This window comes from Piliocolobus tephrosceles, chromosome 5 (assembly GCF_002776525.5).
Source record: "Piliocolobus tephrosceles isolate RC106 chromosome 5, ASM277652v3, whole genome shotgun sequence".
In the NCBI taxonomy this organism is placed as follows: Eukaryota; Metazoa; Chordata; class Mammalia; order Primates; family Cercopithecidae; genus Piliocolobus; species Piliocolobus tephrosceles.
The window spans coordinates 89,742,022-89,765,237 of NC_045438.1; positions in this window are offsets into that span (position 1 = coordinate 89,742,022).

Here is a 23,216-nt window from a genome sequence, read left to right on the forward strand (position 1 = left end):
ATAAATTTAACTAAGAAAGCAGAAGATATATACACTGAAAACTATAAAGTATTGATGAAGAAAATTGAAGAAGACACATATAAATGGAAAGGTATCCTGTATTCATGGATTAAAAAATTAATGTTGTTAAAATCTTCATACTACCCAAAGTGATCTACAGATTCAATGAGATTCCTATCAGTATTCCAGTGACATTTTAAAATAGAAATAGAAATTCATATGGAGCCACAAAGGCCCCTAATAATCAAAGCAATTCTGACCAAAAAGAACAAAGCTGGAGCCATAACAATACCTGACATTCAAAATATATAGTAAAAAGTCACAGTAATCAAAACAGCATGGTACTGGCATAAAAACAGACATACAGACCCATGGAACAGAATATAAACCTCAGAAATAAATCCTTGCAGTTATGGTCAATTGACATTTTACAAAGGCGTAAAGAACAGAGAATGGGGAAAGGACACTTTCTTTAATAAATAGTGTTGGAAAACTAGATATCCACATGCAGAAGAATGAAAGTGAACCCATATCTCATACTATCAAATGAAAATGAATTAAAGGCTTAAATATAGGACCTGAAACTGTTAGAAAAAGTTTTTTTTTTTTTGTTTTTTTTTTTTGTTTTTTTTTTTTTTAGGTGGAGTCTTACTCTGTCTCCCAGGCTGGAGTGCAGTGGCTCTATCTCAGCTCAGTGCAACCTCTGTTTCCTGGGTTCAAGTGATTCCCATGCCACAGCTCCCTGAGTAGCTGGCACTACAGGTGCATGCCACCACGCCCAGCCAATTTTTTATATTTTTAGTAGAGATGGGGTTTTTCTTGAACTCCTGACCTTGGCCTCCCAAAGTGCTGGCATTACAGGTGTGAGCCCCACACCCGGCCAAGAAAAAGTTTCTTGATACTGGTCTGGGCAATGATTTTTTGAATGTGACGTCAAATGCACAGGCAGCAAAAGCAAAAACAGACTAATGGGATTGCATCAAATAGAAAAACTTCTGCAGAGCAAAGGAAACAACAAAGTGAAGAGGCAGCCTACAGAATAGAAGAAAATATTGACAAGCCAGATACCTGATAAATGGTTAATATCCAAAATATACAAGAACCCAAACAACTCAATAGCAAGAAAACAACCTGATTTAAAAATGAGCATAAGACCCAAAAAGACATTTCTCAAAAGAAGACATACATATGGCTGACAAGTGTATGAAAAAATGTTCATCATCACTAGTTATCAGAGAAATGCAAATTAAAACCACAATGAACTATCACCTCACACTTTTAGAATGGCTGTTAACAAAAAGACAAGAGATAGCAAGTGCTGGTGAGGAAGTAGAGAAAAGAAAACCCTTGCACATTGTTAATGGGAATGTAAATTACTGCAGTTATGGAAAATGGTGAGGAAGTTCTTTTAAACATTAAATATAGAACAATCATATGATCCAGCAATCCCACATCTGGGTATATATCCAAAGGAACCAAAATCAGTATGTTGAAGAGATATCTGCACGCCCATGTTCACTGAAGGATTATTCACAGTAGCCAAGATATGGAATCAACCCAAGTGGCCATCGATGGATGAATGGATGAAGCAAATGTAGTATAGACTTATACGCATACATACAATGGGATACTATTCAGCCTTACAAAAAGAAGGAAATTCTGTCATTTGCAACAACATAAATGAACTTGGGGGACATTATGCTAAGCGAAATAAGCCAGGCACAGAAAGACAAATACTATATGATCTCACTTAAATGTGCAATCTAAAATAGTAAAACTCATAAAAGCAGACAATAGAATGGTGATTTTCAGGGGCTGGGAGGGAGAAAGGAGTAGAAATGGGGTGATGTTAGTCAGTGGGTACATAGTTTGTTAGATTGGAGAAATATGTTCTGGAGATCTATTGTACAGCATGGTGACTATAGCTAATAGTAATGTGTTATATAATTGAACATTACTAAGAAGGTATGTTTTAAATGTTTTTATCACCAAAAAGTGGTAAGTACGTAAAGTGATGGATATGTTTAGTTTTATTTAATCATTGCACAATATATACATGTACCAAAATGATTATATACATAAATATATGTTGATAAGGTTTGGCTCTGTGTTCCCACCCAAATCTCATCTTGTAGCTCCCATAATTCCCATGTGTTATGGGAGGGACCTGGTGGGAGATAATTGAATCATGGAGGTGGGTCTTTCCCATGCTGTTCTTGTGATAGCCAGTAAGTCCCATAAGATCTGATGGTATTATAAGGGGGAATTTCCCTGCACAGCTCTCTCTCTTTGCCTGCTGCCACCAATGTAAGACGTGACTTGCTCCTTCTTGCCTTCTGCCATGATTCTGAGGTCTCCCCAGCCATGTGAAACTATGGGTCCAATTAAACCTCTCTTTCATAAATTGCCCAGTCTTGGGTATGCCTTTATCAGCAGTGTGAAAACAGACTAATACAGTAACTTGGTACCAGTAGAGTGGGGAGCTGCTGAAAAGATACCCAAAAATGTGGAAGTGACTTTGGAATTGGGTAACAGGCAGGGGTTGGAAAATGTGGGAAACTTTGGAACTTCCTAGAGATTTGTTGAATGGCTTTGCCCAAAATGCTGATAGCGATATGGACAATGAAATCCATGTTGAGGTGGTCTCTGATGGAAATAAGGAACTTGTTGGGAACTGGAGCAAAGGTGACTCTTGTTACGTTTTAGCAAAGAGACTGGTGGCATTTTGCCCCTGCCCTAGAGATTTATGGAACTTGGAACTTGAAATAGATGATTTAGAGTATCTGACAGAAGAAATTTCTAAGCAGCAAAGCATTCAAGATGTGACTTGGGTGCTGTTAAAGTCATTCAGTTTTATAAGGGAGGCACAGCATAAAAGTTCAGAAAATTTGCAGCCTGACAATGTGATAGAAAAGAAAGTCCTATTTTCTGAGGAGAAATTCAAGCCAGCTGCATAAATTTGCATAAGTAATGAAGAGAAAAATATTAATCCCCAAGACAATGGGGAAAATGTCTCTAGGGTGTGCCAGAGGTCTTCATGTCATGCCCTCCCATCACAGGCCTGGAGGCCTAGGAGGAAAAAATGGTTTTGTGGCCCAGGCCCAGGTCCCCATGCTGTGTGCAGTCCAGGGACTTAGTGCCCTGCATTCCAGCCACTCCATCCATGACTAAAAGGTGCCAAGGTACAGCTTGGGCCATGGATTCAGAAGGTGCAAGCCCCAACCCTTGGTAGCTTCCATGTGGTGTTGAGCCTGCAAGTGCACAGAAGTCAAGAATTGAGGTTTGGGAACCTCTCTCTAGATTTCACAGGATGTATGGAAATGCCTGGATGTCCAGGCAGAAGTTTGCTGCAGGGGAGGGCTCTCATGGAGAACCTCTGCTAGGTCAGTGTGGAAAGGAAATGTGGGGTCAGAGCCCCCACACAGAGTCTCTACTGGGGCACTGCCTAGTGGAGCTGTGAAAAGAGGGCCACTGTCCTCCAGACCCTAGAGTGGTAGACCCATCAACAGCTTGCACCGCATGCCTGGAAAAGCCACAGACACTCAACACCAGCCCATGAAAGCAGCTAGGAGGGAGGCTGTACCCTGCACAGCCACAGGGGTGGAGCTGCCCAAGACCATGGGAACTTACCTCTTGCATCAGTGTGACCTGGATGTGAGACATGGAGTCAAATGAGATCATTTTGGAGCTTTGAGATTTGACTGCCCTGCTGGATTTGAACTTGCATGGGGCCTATAGTCCCTTTGGTTTGGCCAAATGTTCACATTTGGAATGGCTGTATTTATCCAATGCCCGTACCCCCACTGTATCTAGGAAGTAACTTACTTGCTTTTGAATTTTACAGGCTCATAGGCAGAAGGAACTTGACTTGTATCAGATGAGACATTGGACTGTGGAGTTTGAGTTAATGTGGAAATGAGTTAAGGCTTTGGGGAACTGTTGGGAAGACATGATTGGTTTTGAAATGTGAAGACATGAGATTTGGGAGGGGTGGAATGATATAGTTTGGCTCTGTGTCTCCACCCAAATCTGGTCTTGTAGCTCCCATAATTCCCACGTGTTGTGAGAGGGACCCGGTGGGAGATAATTGAATCATGGGGGTGGGTCTTTCCCATGCTGTTCTCATGATAGTGAATAAATCTCACAAGATCTGACAGTATGATAAGGGGGAGTTTCCCTGCACAAACTTGCTTTCTTTGCCTTCTGCCATCAATGTAAGATGTGACTTCCTCCTCCTTGTCTTCCACCATGATTCTGAAGCCTCCCCAGTCATGTGGAACTGTGAATCCAATTAAACTTCTCTCTTTTGTAAATTGCCTAGTCTTGGGTATGTCTTTATTAGCAGCATGAAAACAAATGAATAAATATGTATAACTATATTTATGATTGTATGCCATAAATATCTAGTTTTCATTTGTCATTATACTTTAATAAAGCTGGGGGCAAAAAATCCTACCACAGGTCCATCACTCACTCTTGGTTTCTGTCACTTTGCTTCTTCATGAAAGCTTGCTGGCTTTGAACTTATTTTTCCTCTTGAAATCTGATTCTCTGAAGCACCACTGCTAGGAACTGATGACTCATCATGTTGATTCCATTTCTTACCATGGCTTGTTTATCACCTGATTCACTCTCCTTAATCAAAGTTCTAGTGACCTGATCATCTGTGTGCCTTTTCCAGGATTGTTCCTTTGACACAACTATATTTTGCTTGCCAATCTTGTTTGTCTTTATTATCTTGAAGGGCTTTACTGTCTTTATCCTGGAACTTCCTGGATGAAATTAAAAACATGAATCCTAAGGCTGAAGCTATTTTTTAATTTGTTCAAACATCAAGAATTTATTGAATACATACTATATGTCTCATCTTGCCTTAGGTGCAGGAAGTTAGCCAGATGATCAAGACACCTCCAGCCTTTCTATAGAGGAAGCAGGGAACAGGAAAAGAAGATATTCTAATCCAATGAATGTATGTCCATGAGCAAACTCTGGTTCATGCCAGGTAATGAGGTTTATCTGAATCTCTAATCCAGACCAGGTGATAAAATTTGTTTGAACTTTAAATCCAATCCATTTCTTTTCATTAGGAGATTTAGTATTAGTCAATTGTCACTAGAATCAGAGCTCCAGGGACCAGATTTGTGTCTTCACTGTTGTATCCCAACACTCATCACAGTTCTGATATGTAGTAGTGGCAGCAGCAAGCAGGCAGCATTTATTGAACAAACATCACTGTCTGTAAACCTCTTTGTAATGCCAGTATACTTTTTGAGGCTTTCTAAAGCCTTTGTTGGTGAGAAGGACCCAGGAAATAAAGAGATGCTCAACGAATACAACAAAAACTCTCTGGAGCCTTTTCTTGTGATGGTGGCAGTGGGAGACAGATGACATTGGAGTCAGTTCTTTGTGAAAGTTTTGCTTGGAGGCCCCTGGAGTTAAAATGGAATTAAACTTTCATCACTTCATGTGATTGAGTGTTACATTTGTTTAATGAGCCCTTGCATTTTCTCTCATTTTCCCATTGTCTTCAGCTATAGATCTGAGGAGGGAGATTGTGCGGAAACAGAGATTTTAGAGAGGGAAGGCTCGTGGAATGAATGAGACGTGCCTGAAATGCTGTCTAGCATGTCTTCACAGCATCACACAGGTGGAAAGAAGGGAGAGGAAGAGACAAGGGTGGGGTAAAGGTTATGGGAGGAGGTTAGCTATTTGCTACTGCATGTTTTTGTATCTGCTAAAAATGTACAATTACACAGCATGCTGATTTAAATTTGCTTTAGCACCAGAGATAAAATTCTCAGAAGAAAGATTATCAACTTGCCTGTTTATTAAAAATCAAGCAAGCTGTGGCTGAAAATGTTTAAACTAAAACTTAGACTGTTTGAGGGAAACCAAGCTGAGCTATCGTTGCTCAAGGGACAGTGTGCATTTTCTCACTATTGCCAGTGTACTTCGTCAGCGTGAGTGACACCCTTCTCTCCTCTGGCCTTCTGCTCCACTGGTTCGTGGCTATTATCCATTCTCAAGGTGAAGCTATGAATAAGAGTGTTGTCATTTGGAAGTCTGAGAGTGTGAGAATCTTTCCCTTTTGCTCATAATTCTGAATAATGTTCACAAGCAATCCAAGCCTGTGCTTTCACCTATGATGTCAATATAGTTCTCATGCTTTTATTTGTTTCACCTTACTGGCCCTCTGTTTTCTCATCTATTAAATGGAGAAACTAGATAGTTCTGTTTCCTTCTAGTCCTAATGTCCCATAGCATCTAAGATGGGACTATCTTGGGAAGAGAACAAAAAGAGATCATTAACTGGGTGCTTCATTTTAAGTATAAAAAGCATGTGTCCAGAAAACTGTATTTTGAACCTGCCAAAAATGGTTTCTGAAAGAAATTTTTAGTGACTTGTTTTGGAAAGTTCTTTTCTTCAACCTCATCTAATTTGATGTGATTTGATAGCTTGACTTTAACTACTTATCTATGGTTTTCTGTCTATAAAATATACACTTGTTTTGCCATGTGCTTGTTAGATGATAAAAGCATCAATAAAATTCTTTATCTCCATGGTGCTGTGTGGAAATCATCTGAAGAGAGTTAAATATACTGTACCTGCCTCTGGGAATTTGTCTGGTGTAGCAGTTGCATGTATAGATAAAGGGCAAAAAATAAGTTCTTAAATTATAATATTTAAATTGAGTTATAAGAAACAGTGAATGGGTGATTCTGAGTGAATTTTTTATGTAGTGGAAGGGAAAAGGTGCCATTTCCTATAGTAAATCAAAGAGCACAGCATGAAGGACATCAGAATTTATGAACCACAAGGGGAAAGGGTGAAGCCTCATCAGTTTGGGAAGAAGGAGGCTTGGGCATCTGATGACATCTGGAAGACTTGAAGACAGATGTGGCTTTAACTCATTTTGAAGATCTAACTCATTTTGAAGAAGATCTAGTTACTATTATATTTTAATGGTGGTCGGCAGAATAATAGTCTTCCCAAAGATGTCCATACCCTAATTCCTGGAACCTGTAAATATGTGACCTTACCTGCCAAAAGGGGCTTATGCAGATGTGATTAAGGTTAAGGACCTAGAGATGGGGAGATTATTTCAGATTATCCAGATAGGCCCAGTCTAATCACATGAATCTAATCTCTTGACATCAGAGATGAGAAATCAGAGAACATTTCTGAGCTGTGATCAGAGAAAAAGATATGATCACAGAAGAATGGTCAGGGTGATGAGATAATGCTGACTTTCAATATACAGAAAGCAGGGCTGGGAATAGTGGCTCATACCTGCAATCTTGGCATTTTGCAAGGCTGAGCCATGAGGATCACTTGAGGCCAGGAGTTCAATACCAGCCTGGATAATATGGTCAGACCTTGTCTCTATTAAAGATTAAAAAAATAGCTGGTGTGGTGGTGCATGCCTTTAGTCCCAGCTACTTGGTAGGCTGAGGTGGGAGGATCACTTGAGCCCGAGTTCAAGGCTACAGTGAGCTGTGATTGCACCACTGTACTCCATGCTGGGTGACAGAGACCCTGTCTCAAAAAGAAAAAAGATGCAGGAAGGGGCCATCAGCCAAGGGATGCTGGCAGCTTCTAGAAGCTAGATGAGGCAAGGAAACAGGTTTTTCCCCGAAGCCTCCAAAAAGAAATACAGCCCTGTCAACAACTTAATTTTAGTTCATAAGACCTGTACTGGACTTCCAACCTGTAGAAGTATAATATAATAAATTTATGTTGTTTCAAGCAACTAAATTTTCATAATTTGTTACAGCAGCAATAGAAAACAAATGCACATATTCAAATTCATATTCACATAAATAAAACTGACATTTCAATGTTAAATGACTTTCTAAAAGAAATCTAGATTTCATCCTCAAAATCCTTATTATTATGCTCCGGTGAGAAAATGTTCATGTCTTGCAATGCTGAAACCAGATCAAAATAAAAATTGGATGCTTCTTTGATTTCTCTGACTACTTACGATCTTTCGTTGACTCATGCTGGCTGACCCTATGCTCCTCTTATCCTTCCTTGGCCCTTCCATTGCTAAGCTGCCCTAAAAGACCTTCAGTTTGTACTTTGCCATTTGAATTATTTTTACTAAGTGTTTCGAAGATTTTTATGTAGGACAAGAAACTCTAATCTTTCCTTGAGAATTCTTGCTTAATTTATTGTGCTTATTATTTTTTAAATATATTTGAATGACCTCAATTTGCTGGGTCTTTGTTCTTGCGTTTACACCTTAGATGAATTTGAATGCTACTTTGCTTTTGAGTATAACCTTAGACCAGGGGACAGTTTAACTTAGAAATCAAAATGAATAATATTCATGCTAACATTATAGTACTACTCTCTTCATATGCCTATAGTGCTTTATAAGACTTCAGATTTATTCTTATCTAACATATAGTAGAATTTTAATTTTCATTTAAACTTACAGGTCATAGCTAATGCCTGTCAATTAATGTGCATATATAACCCCTAAGTTAGTTAAGTCTGGCCATACTTACATGTTTCTTATTGTCTAATGACAAATGATTTCTAAATTTTCATTAGACATTGTTCCTGTACCAAAATGACATTCTTGAGTGTTCCAAAGTTTGTGTTTATCTTCATTTCCAAATATTACTTTTTAGACAGCATTCTTTCGATATAATATCTATTTCTCTTGGGACCGAAGCCATCTATTTGCTTTTTAGCAGTTGTCTTGGTTAAACCATTCTGCTGCATTAGATCTCTATTTGAAATACTACAGACATTTCCCCTCTGTCTATCACTTAAAAGCAGTGAATACGTACTCAGAAACTGAAAGGATAAATTAGGCTGCACAAATTATAATGGACAGAAAAGGAACAGGACCCATCAATACTATCTTACAAAGCAATTGAAACTTATTGGACATATGCACAAATTAAGTAAGCGTGATTAAGCAACATGCTGTTGTTTCTTTTTCTTGAAAGAAAAAAGGGGCATAGTAATCTCAGGAGATGAGCCCATGACATTGAGACTGGCTAAAGTCACTACATGCCTTCTTTTACCCAAAGAAATAGAAGCAAAGGCTGCATGACATTCTAGGAAATTCTGGCTACATCTTAAAACATATTGTTAATATTGTAGTGAGTTGTGGTTTCCTCATTGAGTCTCTTCCATATAGCAATAGTTCTCAGTCCTTACAGTCACACAGGAAGCTCCTAAGAAACTCATGTTCCACCCCAGGCTAATCAGCATTTCCCCATGTAAATTCTAACGTGCTATCTGGAGTGGGAACCACTGACTTAGGGGTTGAATTCAATATCCATTCATTTCTAAGGATAATAGGATAATACAACTTACAAGGCATCTGGTGGGTTTCTTTATCTAGCCTGGTGGCTTGCCTAAGGAATTCAAAATTTTATGTGGAAATGGTTCTTATTAAGTGGATCTCCTGAAATATTAATGATATCCTCAGGAAGGTTGCTGCTAGTAACATAAATACAGTTCATAACTTTTTTTTTTTTTTTTTTTTTGCATCTTGTTTGGTGAATTCAGATTCACACCTTTGACCATTCACCCATATGGAAGAAAACAACTGGCTAAAGAAAACTAAAGTGAGGAGTTCTGTTAACAGCTCATGTACATCCTGAAGTTTCTTTAAGCTGCTCTGGAGGCTGCTGTGTTCTGTCATGGGAGGTTTTCAGCCAAAGTAGTTAATTAAGGCTCATTAGAATAGTCAAAATTGGTTGTTTTGCTTCCATCTCACTCTCTTGCATTTCCATTAGTCTTATAGTCATAGCGTTGGCTGCTGGTCTCAGTTTTGTTTGAGTCTGGCCTGCTTCCTACATAGTTCTGTCAATTTCACCAATGCCAATTTCACCTCTGCCATCCTCTCTAGGCATTCTCACCTGGCACCTTGACTTCCTTGGCGCCCTCACTCATTTTGTACTCTTGTTTCCCAAATTTGCCAACTCTCTTCTGCCATTCTCACTCCTGATTCTTACTTGCCAAAATCTTCTTTATCTATCTTGAGACTTGTCTGTTCTATGCCCTCCACTCTCAAGCCCATGTTCTGTATCTATTTCCTCTTTTGACCCTTCTTGCTTCTGTTAGCCTCCATTCACTCCGTAGCACAGTGATGAATTCCTACCAAATTATGTGAAAAAAAGAGTTTCCTTTCATAAAAGTGATTTGAATCAAGCTTCTGTTTATGCTATTGCTATGAAGGCTTTTGATATCTACGCCTGCCTACATCTTGGCAAAAGAGCCCATTGGCAGACAAACAGAAAATTCTCTAATGCGCAAAATTACATGTACTCATAGAACACAGGGGCAGCAGGGAGCAGTTAGCCTGTAAAACACAACCTGCAATTACAAATAATAATGACATATGAGAGTGTTTAATTTTTCGTGTCTTATAAAATACAACAAGGAAAATCAATCTGAAGCTGAAGTCTCAGGTCTGAGAGGAGTTATGTCAAGCTTAATAAGCATCAGTCTTTGTATAAGTGAGGTTTTTAATAAAAAAGCCAGATCTGGGAACACTTCCTCAGACTGTTATTTTCTGCCCTTATGAGCAACATGTTTGTCCACCGTAGGACTATATCAAAAGTTCAGCGTTGTGGATAAAATTGAGGAGCCCTGTAGTTCAGAGCTGTGTCAGACATTTTATTGGGCATTTCATGTGCAGTCTGGCTCTCTGAGAGAGCCTTTTTAGCTCCAGTATCATTTATCTGAACTCCATTATCTATATATGCATATATATATGCATCTATCTATCTACATATGTATCTATTTCCAATTAGGTATAATTGGAGTTATGGTTCTTAGGTGGCTTACAGAAACAAGGGTATTTGACCACTTAAACTTCTAAGTAGTGAGAGTCCACATGATAAGAACAATATACACCATTATGAAGTAAACACATTATTTATAGTGATCAAACAAAATCTTTGACTCTACAGACAACTAATAGAATTGAAACTACAAATTAGGGAAGTTCAAGAGTAATCTTACCAAGGAAAGCTATAACTTAATATAAATCTTAAGTATTAGTGTTCGAAAGTTTAAAAACCTTAAATTTTTTCAGAAGTTTTAAAAATTAAGCAGCTCTGATATTTTTATAGTGTCTAGAAAACAAGACAGAAACCTAGTCCTTTGTGGGTACTTGGCAGAATGTGAAAATGGTGTTTTGTTTTGTTTCTTCTGTAGGGTTAAAAAGATAACAAGACAGTCCCAAATTCTCACATGGATTCTCCTCCAGATAATGGACAGAAATACAGTCCTCTTTATCTAATTTTCAATCACTCCAGAAGGGGAGCCTGATTTTTGATTTGTTTTGATATTAAAGGAAGTCAGTTTAGGGTAAAAAAATAGAAATCCTATGACTTTTAAAAAATCTTATTTTAGATTATAACATCAAACTTTGAATAGAAAATGATGACTCACATTTTATTCAGAACTCTCTGATTCCTGGATTCTTAATAAAAGTTCCACATGTTTTAGCAACAGTTTTCAATGCCTATAATTTATGCTATTAAGTTGCTCCTATAACTTACATAATGAAACATAGGGAAACATCTTTTCTAAAAGCTCCCAGAAAAATGGTAGGCAAACCATTCAAGGTCCCATTAAGTTTGGGGTTATATTCAAAGTATTCAGGGGGTTTCTATATTTATCTAGACCACTGGATCTCAAAGTGTAGCCCCTTCTAACAATAGCATTGTCATCACCTGGGAAGTGGTTAGAAATGTAGATTCTTAGCCCCCTCCCTAGACCTACTCAATCAGAAACTCTTCAGGTGGACCTCTACAGTCTGTTTTAACAAGCCTACTAAGTGATTCCATTGCATGCTAAAGTTTAAGAAATGGGGTTGGGTGCGGTGGCTCACACCTGTTACCCCAGCCCTATGGGAGGCTGAGGCAGGTGGATCACAAGGTCAGGAGATTGAGACCATCCTGGCCAACATGGTGAAACCCTGTCTCTACTAAAAAATACAAAAATTAGCTGGGCATGGTGGTGCGTGCCTGCAATCCCAGCTATTCAGGAGACTGAGGCAGGAGAATCACTTGAGCCAGGGAGTTGGAGGTTGCAGTGAGCTGAGATTGTGCCACTGCACTCCAGCCTGGTGACAGGGTGAGACTCCTTCTCAAGGAAAAAAAAAAAAAAAGGAGAAAAGATATGAGTGGGTGTATCTGTCCATTTATTCAACAAATATTTATTGAAACCAACTACGTAGCAGATATTCTTCCAAATTGGTATGAAGAAATGCGAGACAAAGATAGTGATAGAGATCAAAAGCAGAGATCAAGATTGTATATCTAGATCACCTTTGGAGATTCGTCAAAATAAAAATGCTTGAACCCCACCTCATATACATGGAACCACCACATTCCTTGTATTAGCCATGCTTCCATCCAAGGAGTATGGATGGGCAGAATGGTGCAAACTTTCCTAGCATCTGATGAAAGGACAAAATATTGATGGAAGATTCCTTCTCTGTGGGCTGAGGCTGAATACAGAAGTATTCCACTGGAGGCAATATTTGGTGGCAAGCTTGTCTACTACAGTTGCAGTAAGTAACAGTAACCAGAGACAGCGGGGTTTTTAAGTAATGGGCATAAGTTTCCAGGCATCACTCTGCTCAGAATATATTTTATACTGTAAATGTTTACAAAACTCTTCCCAGCACTTAGGGACAAAGCACAGACTCTGGCAGAGTGTATATAGAATTTTATGAGGACTGTATTTTCCAGTCAAGTTGGACTATTATTGTTTTCCTTATCATTTCCTACCTACTCTGACTTCCTAGACTTTAATAGACATTTTTCTGCCACCTGGAATGTCTCCACCTCATTTCTATGTGTCAGAATCCGAAAAATTCACTAAGGCATAGTCCGAAACATCCAGTCGTGGCCCAATTGCTCTTCTCCCCCAACTTAATACAATGTCTCCTTCTTTCGGTGTTCCTGTATTTGGTGTGTATCTTTTGTGTTGTGCACACCATGTACACACTGACTTGTGTGTAGAAATAGAAGCGGTTTTCTATAAATGGGCCTAACTTACTCATCAGCCACCAATTAGCTCTAGAAAACATGTGATAGTGCCTCTTCAAGTTTACTCAATCATTAGTGAAATCAGGACTTAAATTTAGTCAATCAAGGTTCATGTTCCCCACTAGGATCAGTGTCTCCTCATAGGTGTTCTCCCTTTTTGCTTCTTCCAGCACATGGAAATGAAGCACAGGCTTCTCGTGGCAGGGGCAGGCAGGTGGGCCTGGCTGGCTTTCTATGAAGTCTCTTTGTGTCTGTTTTGAAGGCTTCTCTGGCTGGTGTAGCTTGTCCTCCGTTCTCTTGGCACAGCCCCGGTCCCTTTCTGTTCTCTCCTCCCTCAACTCTGCTCTCACCAGTACTGCTGACCCTGTGAGATTCACTGATGGACCCATCTGTCTTCTGGCTTTGAGCTGTTTACTTTACAGCCTCTGTGAGTGGTCCCCTTTCCCTATGATGCTGCATTCTTCAAGCAGGCATAAGGACTCATCACATTCTGTTTTTCGTTTGTTTGTTTCTCAGACGTCTTTCTTGCCCCTCTGCAATGACTCCAGGGATTTTCTGGATTGGTTTCACTTTGTGCTGGAGTAAAGAGTAGGGATCTCTCTCAGACCCTCTCAGCCTAAACGCAGTTCTACTTGACTGTGGCACAGGGTGGCTCAGTTAATCTGCGAAGAGGTCCCCTCCAAGAGGTCCTGAAGGGAACTGATGCTCAAGCCTCCTACACTCTGGATTCCCAGTCAACCTGAGTTCTACATCCCCCAACCCTACAACTCTCAGCCCCAAGGTGACCCCAGACAAGCATCTCAATTTTCTGGGCTCCTCCCACAGCCACAGGTTCGACTTCCTCAAATTCCTGCCCCATTCCCTAATCTGCACTTCCATACTCTGTGTTTACAGTTAGAACTCTACAATCCAGTCTTCTAGGCTTGGCCAATTGGAATTTCAAAGCCCAACTTTGAGATTCCTGAGAAACTGGCCTTCTCTTTCAAGCATCCAGCTCTTTCTATTGAAAGCCAGAGGGTTTTCTGTCTATTGTGAACCCTCTAAATGTAAAAAAATCATAATGTGCCTGTGTCTTGTTTATTCTAGGCAGATCTACCTTCTCCCTGAAAATGATGAGCATCTCAGCCTCGGTGTGTGCAAAGTCATAAGAAGGCAACTTTGGGAATAAAAAAAAAAAACACATAGAGACATTGAAAAACAAATGAAAAATATGATTCTTGCTACATCTCTTCTGGTTGATCCCATTCTGCCTTTTGTCATGCTTAAATGTCTTCTGATATTTGAGCATTTTTTCTACTTTTTGCTACCTCTCACTGAAGTTGTCAGCTTTAGTTAAGGGTAGGCCCAAGTTCTTTTTATCTCTATAACTCTTTAGCACCTAACATGGTATAATTTCTCAAAAGTATTTGCTGCATTACATTAGGTTGATTCTTAATATTTTGTTTAGACTTTCTCCTTTAAAATAGCTATTTGTTTATTATTGAAAACATTCTCCTTTGCCTCTCTTTTCTTTTTCAGTTGTTTATTTAAATCCTGAGAAAATAAAATTCTCTCAGGAATTTACCTTTGATTCTCTGAAGCTTAAAGTGGCGTTATTTATAATAATTATACCTAAAACCACCACCTGGATACCACTACTAAACAAAAAAGGGCATGGGTACTCTCATTAGCTTTGCTTAATTAAAAGAGTGCTCAAACATGATTTCCACAGATATTAATTTCATCTGTGCACAAACTCTCTCTCTCCTTTTGACCTGAATATGCATTTTAGGTGTATAGACCCAGAGGAGCTCCTTGAACACACTGGTGTCTGTAGGATGAGTTAGGCAGTTATGATGAGTAGGAATAGCTGGCTTGCTCATTTGGGGTTTCACATTGTCTCAGTTTCTAGTGGGGTCACCAAGAACCTTGAGTCTTGTCTGGTCCATGCAATTTGCAAGATTAAAAGAATATTAGCACCTTTTTCTTGGAGTAGGACTCTGAAAACAGGATTATATTGTCAAACTAACAAAAAATGTGTGGGTACCTAAGGAAATATCTGCCAACCTGTAGTGTTTGTATGGCTAGATATTCTTACTCCTACGGTATTTGTTGTCATTTTGTGTCCAGAATTGGTGGGTTCTTGGTCTGGCTGACTTCAATAATGAAGCTGCGGACCCTTGCAGTGAGTGTTATCTGCAGTTTTCTCCTTCAGATATTCAGATGTGTCCGCAGTTCCTTCCTTCTGGTGGATTCATGGACTCGCTGACTTCAGGAGTGAAGCTACAGACCCTCGCGGTGAGTGTTACAGCTCATAAAGGCAGCGTGGACCCAAACAGTGAGCAGCAGCAAGATTTATTGTAAAGAGGGAAAGAACAAAGCTTCCACCCTGTGAAAGGGGACCCAAGCGGATTTCCCTGGCAGCTTGGGCACCGTGCTTTTACTCCCTTATCTGACCCCACCCACATCCTGCTGATTGGTCCATTTTACAGAGAGATGATTGGTCCGTTTTGACAGGGTGCTTATTGGTGCATTTAAAAACTTTGAGCTAGACACAGGGTGCTGATTGGTGCATTTAGAATCCTTTAGCTAGACATAATACAATCCTTTAGTTAGACATAAAAATTATCCAAGTCCCCACTAGATTAGCTAGACATGGGGCACTGATGGGTGCATTTACAAACCTTAAGCTAGACACAGGGTGCTGATTGGTGCATTTACAATCCTTTAGCTAGACATAGAAGTTCTCCAAGTCCCCACACGACTCAGTAGCCCAGGGGGCTTCTCCTAGTGGATCCCTCCCCGGGGCTGTGGGCGGAGGTGACCACCAGTCCTGCTCCAGGCAACCACATTCGCTGCGGAGCAGGGGGCGGCACCGTTGAGGAGGCTTAGGCTGCCCAGGAGCCCATGGGGGTTGGAGAGGCATGGGGAGAGACTCGGGCATGGCGGGCTGCAGGTCCCGAGCCCTGCCCTGCAGGTAGGTGGGGGAGGCCCAGCGAAAATTCCAGCGCATAACGGGTGGGCTGGCAGTGCTGAGGGACCTGGCGCACCCTCTGCAGCTGCTGGCCCAGGTGCTAAGCCCTTCACTGCCAGGGGTGGGCAGCACAGGCTGGCCGCTCTGAGTGCGGCTGTGCAACCCGCATCCACCCGGAACTTGAGCTGGCCAGCAAGCGCAGTGCAGGCTTGTTCCTGCCCAGGCCTCTCCCTCCACACATCCCCGCAAGCAGAGGGAGACGGCTCCAGCCTTGGCCAGCCCAGACAGGGGCTCCCACAGTGCAGCGGTGGGCTAAAGGGCTCCTCAAGCATGGCCAGAGCGAACACAGAGGCCGAGGAGGCACCGAGAGTGAGCAAGGGCTGGTGGCACATTGTCACCTCTCACCAGCACTCTACCTGCAAGGTGGACTTGGGAAATTGTGAATCTGACAGCCTCAGCACCTCAGCCTATGTAGTGAGAAATAATTCTCCTTCCAAACAGGACTTCCAAAGTGGGAAATTTCTTAGACAAAGTGTGAGGTGACAATGTGCTAGCAGCCCTCACTCTCAGTGCTTCCTCGGCCTCCGTGTCCACTCTGGTGGCGCTTGAGGAGCTATGCACTGTGGGAGCCCCTCTCTGGGCTGGCGGAGGCTGGAGCCGGCTCCCTCTGTTTGCGGGAGGTGTGGAGGGAGAGGCGCCGGCAGGAACCAGGGCTGTGCGCAGCGCTCACAGGCATCGTGAGGTCTGGTGGGCGCGGGTGTAGGCTTGGTGGGTCCCTCACTTGGAGCGGCCAGCTGGCGCCTCCGGCCCAGGGCAGTGAGGGGCTTAGCAGCCAGGCCAGCAGCTGTAGAGGTTGCACTGGGTCCCCCAGCACTGCCAGCCTGCATGCACTTGGCTCAAATTCTCGCCAGGCCTCAGCTGCCTCCCCAGGGGGTAGGGCTCTTGAGCCTTCAGCTCGCCATGCCTGAGCCCCCACCTCTGCAGAGGGCTCCTATGCCGTCCGATGGGTGCTGCCCCCTGCTCTGTGGCACCCAATCCCATCAACCGCTCAAGGGCTGAGGAGTGCAGGCGCACAGCACAGGACTGGCAGGCAGGTCCATCTGCAGCCCCAGTACGGGATCCACTAGGTGAAGCCAGCTGGGCTCCTGGGTCTAGTGGGGACTTGGAAAACCTTTAAGTCTAGCTAAGGGATTGTAAATACACCAACCAGCACCCTGTGGCTGGCTCAAGGTTTGTAAATACACTAATCAGTACTCTGCATCTAGCTCAAGGTTTGTAAATACACCAATCAGTACTCTGTATCTAGCTAACCTAGTGGGGACTTGGAGAACTTTTCTGTCTAGCACTCTGTGTCTAACTCAGGGATTGTAAATGCAGCAATTAGCACTCTGTCAAAATGGACCAATCAGCTCTCTGTAAAATGGACCAATCAGCAAGATGTGGGTGGAGCCAGATAAGGGAAAAAAAGCAGGCTGCCCTAGCCAGCGGCAACCCTCTGGGAACCTCTTCCACACTGTGGAAGCATAGTTCTTTCGCTCTTTGCAATAAATCTTGCTGCTGCTCACTCTTTGGGTCCATGCTGCCTTTTAAGAGCTGTAACACTCACCACGAAGGTCTGTGGCTTCACTTCTGTCAGCAAGACCACGAATCCACCAGAAGGAAGGACCTCCTGACACATCTGAACATCTGAAGGAACAGACTCCGGACATACCATTTTTAAGAACTGTAACACTCACTGCGAGGGTTCACTGCTTCATTCTTGAAGTCATTGAGACCAAGAACTCACCAATTCTGGACACAAAAGGAAGAGTGAGAGATAGTTTGGATGAATGGCAGCCAAATAAGAAAAGATATGAACTCCAGTCCAATTAGAAAGATGGTGGTGGTATGATCTACATGCTAGCCATGTGTGTCAAACAGAAGCTTCTTCTTACCCAGGAGAAGGTTGTGTGCTTTTGTTCTTAGAATATAACATAGAAAATATTGTGAAGAAATAAACTCATATGTAAAGTTTGGTATCTGTTTTACTAAATCCTAAGTATTTTCTTTCCTCATAATTTTCCTGCCTGCCCTTAGCGTTCTAGAAAGAAAACTTGGGGTTGAAATCCCCATCTTACATGCAGATATTAGCTTTCGATGGCATAATCACCTTCAACACTTTGGGATTCGCTTTCTGTCTCAGTTTCTCCCTCTGTTATTTAGTGGAGATAGTGTATGAAGCCCAAAATGTTAAGGGACTGCCAGGGAGAAAAAGAAAACAGTGTTTCATTTTGGCTTCCTGCCTTTGCTGTCCTAACTTTGTATGTATTAGGCATCTAAAGAAAGAAAGAAATCATTTAGGTTAGAATTCATGCTGAGAATATGAAGAAATATACATATGACAGGCTTTTTCCAACTAGAAGAGAGTAATTTTCTATTCTCGCCTGAGAAAATAAACAAGAATCTTTCCTCTACTAATAAGAAGCTCTATCAGTTATAAGATGGGAGGTAAAAGTAACGATGTCTCTGCCCAATTCTCCTCTCAGAATTTACCACAAAATAACAAGAACAGTAACAACCATAGCACAATTACAGGTGCTCAACTTTATCTTTAATGAAACCAGGAAACACCTAAAACTTCAAACTATAGCATATGAAGATTGCACATAGTTGGGTGAATTTCAACCATTGGGCAGATCAAAGGTCAAATTTACAAGTGTGTATGTGGAGGGGAGGAGGGAGGTTACCACTGAGAAGCTTGGTAGTTTACCCTGCCAAATTCCAGGAATTCTCAGAAATGGAAGCCCAAAGCCTGGAGGAGAGGAGACTGAGAACAAGAAGACTATTTGTTTAAGGAGCAATTGGATGCCAATGCCCACCTTCATTCCGAGAAGTTAGATGACTACTCTTCCTGTGTCCTAAGAGAGCTGAGAGATCCATTTCTTAGAGGAATTGCAGAAACAGTTTTTGGAGTTGTGGATACCAAGCACAGAGGAGAGAAGTGCTTCGGTGCTGGATAGAAACCCAGGGAAATACAAGAAACATGTTGTATCTAATGAGGAGGCCTTCCATCATCTAAGCTGAACATACTAGTAGCCAGCCTTCTATCCCGAGGACAAGATTGGAGGATTCTTCTCTTAGGAAACTCAGGAACTGACCAGACCTACAAATAAAAACCTAAAAACCTAAAAGAATTAAAACCTGGATGCCTGCCCAATGCTGTACAGTGAGATTCACTAGTTGTCAAGCCCTACTGCTGTGGTTTGAATGTGTCCCCTCCAAAATCCAGGTGTTACCAATGTGATGGTATTAAGAGGTGAGCCTTTACGAGATGATTAGACTGCAAGGGCTCCTCCCTCATGAATGGGATTAGTGCTCTGATAAAGGGCCTTGACAGAGGGAGCTGGTTCCCTGCTGTCCTTCTGCCTTTTATCATGTAAGGATGCAGTAAGAAGTCCCATACCTGATGCCACTGCCTTGATCTTGGACTTCCCTGACATCTAAACTGTGAGAGAATACATTTCTGTTCGCTGTAAATTAGTCAGTGGCATTTTGTTCTAACAGCACCAAATGAACTAAGATGCCACCAATAGAGTGGGGCCTCCAGTCAGCGTTTTAATGTCTTGTTTTTAAATAGGAGAAAATGACCAGATATTTAAGGAAAACCTTCACATGAAAAATACAGGTACAAACCAACCCCTGCCCCAAAAGATAATAATAAAAAGACACTAAGAGTTAACAGAGACAAATCAAGGAATGGAAAAAATGCTATAAAGTATTGCTATTTAATATGTTTAGTGACATAAAATAAGAATGCAAATTAATGAAACCAGTCTAGTCAGAGCAAAAAGCACTTATAAATTAAAAATTATAGTTGAAATTAAGAATGCTCATCATTCAGGAAGATGAAGTCAAAGAAAACACCCAGTAAGAAGTAACATTAACGAAATGGATAAGGGAGAAAAGCTAAGATAATTAGAGGCTTAATCTAGGAGGTTCAGTATCCTAAGAAAATAGGAGTTTCATAAAGAAAAAGCAGAGAAAATGACAGGACATTTTCAAAGCATTAACAAAAGATAGTTCCCTTGAAAATCTGAAGTAGAGTCCAGTCTGCTTCTGTGGGGTAGGTAACAACCCCTTACACAAGCTATACTGGTACAGTTTTATTGCCGTTGTTATTTTGTTTTGTTTTCTTTACATTGAATGTACATATGTGAATAGGAATTGTGGTCCTGCGTATTCAGATGCTGTGAATCTCAGGTACATTTTTATTTTAACTTAGGCTACAGTCGTGGCTGCAGAAAGTGACCTCAAGTGTAATGGTAGCAATTACACCACCAAAGACAGAGGTGAGTGGACTTGGAACCCATGGGAGGAGATGTAATAAATACTAGCTCACAGTAGGATGCACAGGCACCAAGCTGTGTTGCATTTTAATATAAAAATAATGAAAGTATTTTAAAAACCAAAGCATTTTATTTCTTGCTATGAAGGCTCCTAAAATTTTGAGTAATAATAAAAATCACATATGGGAAAAAGCTATGTTCTATCTTATCTATAAAGAAAATTTATTTGTGACTTATAGGTTCATTAGTAAGAGGTAGATCTCATTCTTTATTTTTTAAACAAAAATTACTTCTCCAAGTGTAAAAAACAGGGGTTGTCAAGTAATATGGATGATAAAATCTTATGAAAAAACAGTTTCCTTTAAATTTATAAGCATAAAAATGTGGAAAGATACAAAAAATACCTTTCCAGCAGAGTGGAATTGGTGAGGAGTATGTCAGAGAAATTACTAACTTTTTCTTAATGTGTTTATTTTATGTTCTGTTAAAATGAACATCTTTTCCTTTTTTTTTTTTTTTTTTTTTTCTGAGATAGGGTCTCACTCTGGTTGCTCAGGCTGGACTGCAGTGGTGTGATCTTGGCTCACTGAAGCCTCGACCTCCCGGGTTCAGGTGATTCTCCCATCTCAGCCTCCCTAGTAGCTGGGACTACAGGCATGCACCACCAGGGCCAGCTAATCTTCTTTTTTGTTTCTTTCTTTATTTTATTTTTTTTTAATTTTTAGTAGAGAGATGGGATTTCGCCATGTTGCCTAGGCTGGTCTTGAACTTCTGGCCTCAAGCAATGCACCCGCCTTGGCGTCCCAAAGTGCTGGGATTACAGGGGTGAACCACTGTGCCTGGGCATCTTACTTATATAAATAAAAAAGATAATACATTTAAAGTGATATTCATTTTTACCAACATCTTATATTTTCAAACACACCACAAAGTTGAAAGAATTTTGCAGCAAATTTTTGTATACCTACCATTAATCCATCTTCTGTTTTGATATATTTCAAAGTAAATTGTAAACATTAGTATACTTCCCTTCTAATCACTTAAATGTGTATATTATTAATTAGAATTCTATATTTGTTTACATTTTTTGAAATGACTTTCATTATAAAATATGTATTTATCATAGAAAATTGGCAATTACAGATAAAAAATCTGTAGATCTATAAGTTAGTTTTTGTTTGTACCAAATATTGTGCTATGTACTTTATTAACACCATTTCTTTTAATCCTTTAACAAACCCTAAGAAGTCACATTATCCCCATTTTACAAATAAGGAGTCTGTGAGAAAATTGCCCCAGTTCCCAGAGTGGTAAAGTTAGGATATGCATCCACTTATGTTCAATCCCCTTACTCTTAACTGCATGCCATCCTGCTAGCCTTGTGTCCACCCCACTGTGAGATAACCACTGATGACTCCTCCCTAAACCCTTTTCTAGGTATATGTATTTCCACTAAACTGGGGCTACGTTGTATGTGTTGTTTCATAACTAGTTTTTTCTCATGTGTAAACCTCTTCATTCAGCTCCTTGTTAATGGCTGCAGAGTATTCTGTCAAGTGAAGGTACCGTATTTAATAACTACTTATTCTTGTATATTTTTTCAGTTTTTGCTATTATCAAATCTTCTTGCATACTACTAATTTTATCCTTAGGATCATAAGTAAAATTGCTTACTGAGAGGTTATGCATAGTTTCCACACTGTTAATATAAGTTCCCCAATTTGCTTTTACCAATCTCCCACCAGTAGAATGTGGGGAAACCTGACGAACAGGGAAACCTGACTAACAAGTTTCCCGATATTCTACACTGACATCAAATATAACTTTAAAAAATCATTTCTAGTTAGATAAGCAAAAACATGTAGGTTTTGTTTAGCATACCTTTGATTGTTAATGAGGTTTAATGTATTTTCACCTATTTATGTATCATTTAAGGTTTCCCTTTCAGATACTGCTTGTTCAGATTCTCAGAGTTCATTTTTAAATTAGTCTCTTGAAGAATCCCAACCCATTTCACAGTAAAGCTAATGTTAAGACTGAAATTTTATTTTTCATGCAGAGTTCACTCTTTGAGTGGTTCAGTAAAGGCAGTCACACTTGGAGTACCTCAGTGACAGCAGGAAGGCTTATGTTTTCCTCTTTGTGACAAGATAAATCTCTGTGAGATTGCTGTAAAGGTAGGGAGGATTTTAGAATTCATTTGCACAGAGGTTCCGGGAGCTTCCAGTTTGACACGAGTGGCCTTGGAAGATTCGCCTGGGCAAACCACAAGGGCAGATAGTTGGCTGGTTTAGTGATTGGCTTTGAAGCAGCACCAGATGCTGTGGGCACCGGGAGGCTTCTGGGCATGCCCTTCAGGGGAGCAGCCAAGTAGCAGAGGAGAGCGCCGTGGGAGAACATGGGCCACCCTGGGTGAGGATAGGAAACAGGCAGAGGAAGTGAAGGAATTCTTTGAGGAGCGGAGGAGAGAGAGCTGGTAGTTCATCTCACTTTATCTGATTAATAATCCTCACCCCTTCTGCCTGCGCAGCTTGACTGTGAGCAAAATCAGAAATGTGCAGCTCATGACTTCCTGAGTCCTGCTTCCATGTGGGTGGTTGGGGTTGGGGCACAGTACCTCTCGTCCAGCATTAGATCTCAGAGGACTTGGGGGAGAGCATCTTTTGGCTGGCTTATTTAGGAAAAATATTTGGCCAGAATTCACTTATAGTTTCAACTACTTTCATTTTCCTATAATATAAGTTATAGGAGAGAAAAGGTGAAAAGAAGCCTATTTAAATTGTTAATATTGGTATTTATGAGTGATTATTTTTACTCTTTTCTATTTCTCTTTATATTCTATAATGGGTACATTTACATATGTAATAGAACTACTAATAAACTGTATATAAAATTTCTCCCCTGGG